We start from the raw sequence: 4,683 nt of genomic DNA on the forward strand, positions 1-4,683 counted from the left end.
TCAAGGTTTGGTATTACTCTTTTTCTCTTTCTAGAAGACGTTGTTGCTGGTGGTTATGTGCATGGACATTTTGTTTTGTTGTCCCCAACAAAATTCAAAGGAGCGTTTAACCATCTCGTGTCATACAAAGTACAAAACAGCAAATTCAGTTTATTTTATTTTAGTTTATATAATGTGAAAGGGGCAAGTATGTTATAATGTCATCAAATTTTTCTTTTATATAGCATGTGGTTGTTTAGCTACTTTATATGAAGGGGTATGCATGCATAGTTAGGAGCTAATAATAATGATCCATCTGAATAATATTAAGGCATTTTGTGATCTAAGAAAGAGACTAATGTAAGAAAAGGTTTCTTAATTAGCGACCATGACTCAAAAAAGGAGCTTGTAATAATACAAGAATCATCCAACCGAAATTCAAGCACACCAAACTACCTAACTCTAATAGGTAACAGCTAGTCGGTGCCGCAACCGGTGCTGGTCAAGCAAAATAAATTTGAACCTCACATTGATAGTAAGAACTAAGAAGTAGCATAGTTTTAAAAATGTTTTAGTGATTCAATAAAATCACATATCTTTGAAACAAATAATGAATATACTTGAGATAAATATCTTTTTGTTTCTGCATGAATAAAATTTCATATTTTGACTTAATTTATGAGATAAACTCACTTTAGAGCCAAGAAGCTAAGATACATTAAACATAATTTTGTTCAACCAGAACACAGAAAGAGAAGAATGTTGTTCTTTGTCGGTCATTTAAACTGGAGGAGATTTTCTGACTTCAAAACCACCTAAGTTTATGCCAAATGGAACACACTTACTATCATACCCTGCAGGCACATTTATTCCAGGGAATCTTCCATTGGGAAGCAAAGTTGCAACAGTTGAACCAGGTGTTACCAATGCATCAAGTTTATAATCACTCACCAGTTTCTCAAAGCCTTCTCTTAATAGTCTTTCTAGATTGGCCAGCTCTGCCTTCTCTGTCATGCCATATTCATTGATCTTTCCCTGAATAGTAGTTACTTGAATACAAGAGGTAAACATTTAAGTCCATTTTGATTAAGAAATTGTTTGAATCCACCTCGAGGTATATACTTAGACCAAGTTGTAGTTGTAGTTACTGGATCATTGTTTGAATTACATCAAGAACATAGACAGCATATCAGATACTGTCCTATTAATGGCCCTGCCAACAAGTACAACCACAAATTCATAATTGTCAAATAATGGGCCTAAGATTTTGGAACAAAGAGAAGAATATAATGAATTGTAGCAATCTAATGCTCTGATTGGTTGCTTCAATTCAAGAGATCATAATCTTAATCATCACATGCAACTGAATTGGCTCTTGATGGACATAAAATTGAGACCACTCGCCCCCCCTCCCCCCCCCCCCCAACACATTGCTATTCACCGGATGATTATCTGTTTCCGAGTTAATATATAAGTAATATACTGGTATTCTACAAAGAAATTCAGCACATACACAAACTCACCAAGAAGATGCTAATTGCTATGCCTCCATCACTATTTTGTTCGGTATTTACAGGAGTCACTATTAAGAATCAACATTCAATGTAATTTTATGTTGTATCAAAAAAGGACCAAGACATCCAGTAGTAAATAGCATCATAAGAACTCATTGGATCAAATAATTAACCTCGCTAAGTGACTATAGGCGAGATTATTAAACCACTCTTCCACCTTAGCCCATGACAACAATAAAAAAGTCTCACATCCCACAAATTCAACACAACAGAATACACAAATTCAATTATAATTTTAGTCTTTATTATTATCTTATCTTTATTTATTTTTATCATATCTTTATTTATTTTTATCTTTCATACGTCAATGTTCTATATATATTTAGTTTTACCTTTATAGTTTACAATTCAATTAATCAAGAAATACCTCTCTTCTTTTCTTATTATTTCACAATTTTATCAGAGATAACATAGTAACATTTAATCCGGTTAATACTCAGCCGGATTGGGTTAGTCGAGTTCCTGCTAAAGGATTTGAGTGGTTTCATTTGGACTAAAAAAAATAGGGTAAAGTACTAAATTGGTCCCCTATGTTTGGACGTAATTTTATTTTAGTCCTTAAGGTTTAAAGTGTCTTATTTGAATCCAAAAAAGTTTCATTTAGCATCAATTTAGTCCCACAGTTAGGTCAAACTTAAATAATTAACGGAATGTCCTAAATAACAACAATACAAGAACAAAATCGATAATCTGGAGAACAAGTACAAGCTACAGAGGCACAAAATTAACCGTTGATACATCAATACATGTATTTATCATTCTCTTTAGTTCTATAGAAAATATTTTATTTATATTATAAGAAAAATAATAAATAAATGTATTGATGCATCAACGGTTGATTTTGTGCCTCTGGAGCTTGTACATATTCTCTAGATTATCGATTTTGTTCTTGTACTGTTGTTATGCAGGACATTTCATTAATTATTTAACTTTAACTTCACTGTGGGACTAAATTGATGCTAAATGAAACATTTTTTGATTCAAATAGGATACTTTAAACCTTAAGGATCAAAACAGAATTATACACAAACATAGGGAACCAATTTAATACTTTACCCTTAAAAATATTCAAGTGTAGGAGAAGTTGACCATAAAATGTAAAATGTCCAATAGAAATGCTTTTCTTTCTTTTTTTTCTTCTTCTTTTTTTCATATTTTTATTTTTTATCTGAAATGGTTTTTTATTCAATTGAATATGAATTCTTACTAACCGAACATGTTAAGAAGCTACGATGCATGTATATGAGATCCTTCCCTACAAGTTCTCATCAATTTCATTAGTCATCCATCAAACAAAGTTAAAAAAAGAAAATGAGACGAAGACGCCAAAGATCAATAAATTAAATGTATCATTCAAAAAATTGGTACTGCCATACAGAAAATGTTTACTAAATGATGACAAAGATTGGGTAAAAAAAATGCTGCAATAATTGAAGGAGTGCAGGTCAAATTGGAAGTTAATACGTTACTGATCTATTAAAAACTAAAAAGCATGCCTCACTTGAGAGTATTTTGTTTTGTTCATAATAAAATAATAAACTACTCACTACAAGAATGTTAAACTAAATTTTTTCCCCCAAGGAAAAGCTATGACCCCACCACTAACTAAGCAAAGCACACGTGCATTGAATTTGGTATATATACAGGGAGCCACTCACATAAAATTACTTAAAATGTATCTTTTAAAGATTTTTTTAATAATTAAAAGAATAAATTATCATTTGTATCCATAAAAGTTGAAAATGCCGGCATCTATTCATAGAAGAAAAAAATATAAACTTTTGCTAACAAAACTATCCAAATCCAAAAAATTATTTGAAATTTCCAAATTACCTTACCACCACCACTTACTTCATACCACCACTTTTCCAATCCCAAACCCACCACCGAAACTCTTCCTCACCATCACCCTAAACCCTAACTACCACCATCACTCAAAATGCTTCCCGTGCCTCCGACGAATATTCCAAAAACAACGATTATTTCAACCAAATATAAAATAAGTACAAACTTCAACCATGTCTTGTCGTAATTCAAAGAAAAGAAAAAGACGCACCTGGATTTAGGGTAGAGTCCTTCCATTGAAGGGGTAGCAGATGTGACGGTCATAGGATACAGATCCCAATCCATTGGTTCTCATGGGAGCGTTTTATGGCCGCCATGAGGGAGTTTGACACCGAAGGTCCGTCGTCCTCGGCGGTGGAGGAGGTCGATGAGGGTTTGGAGGAGGGGAGGCAGTCGAGGAACACGCTGACAGAGAGTTCTAGGGCACACAGCTGGAGGCGCGGGGAGACGGTTACGGCTGCGGCTACAACGGTGACGGCAGTGTGCGATTGGGTGATTGCGTCGCGGGGGAGGAGGAAGGGAGGGCCAAGAGAGTGGAGACTATGTGGAGGGAAGTCGTCTAGGAAGCTTGCGGATTTTGGATGGCAGCAATGATGGCGGTAGTTGGGGATGAGGGTGGTGGTGGGATTCGATATTAGAAAAGTGGTGGTGAAGATAAGGGTAATTTAGGAATTTTAGGTAAATTTTTAGTGTTTGGATAATTTTGTTGTGCGGAACCCGTATTTCATGAGTACAAATGGTAATTTCCTTCTTTTATGGATAGATGTGTCAGCGTTTTCAACTTTCGTGGGTAGAAATAGTAGTTTACTCTAATTAAAATTCAACTTATATAATCGATCAAACTGTGTTATTTTTGTCAAAATTAGACTAAACAAATCGGTTTGATCGAAAAATCAATAAACCAAATCTTGAACCGATCTAAATTAATATTTTTTTATAAAAATAACTACAATATCCTTGTTATAGAAAATGACTTAATATATATATATATTTAAAAAATTCTAAATCATAACCCTTCTCTTCTCTCTATGTCATCATAGGATTAGAATTTAGGATTTTCAAGATTAATATATATAATAAGAATATTTTAATTATTTTTTTATAATAAGAATATTATAGTTATTTTTTATATAAAAAAAATATTAATTTAGATCGATTCAAAATTTAATTTATTAAATTTTTGGTTGAATTAATTTATTTGATCTAATTTTGACAAAAATATCACAATTTGATTGATTATATAGATTAAATTTTAATTATTAAAGACTTTTTAAGTAACTTTATG

This window comes from Arachis hypogaea, chromosome 13, assembly GCF_003086295.3.
Source record: "Arachis hypogaea cultivar Tifrunner chromosome 13, arahy.Tifrunner.gnm2.J5K5, whole genome shotgun sequence".
Classification (NCBI taxonomy): domain Eukaryota; kingdom Viridiplantae; phylum Streptophyta; class Magnoliopsida; order Fabales; family Fabaceae; genus Arachis; species Arachis hypogaea.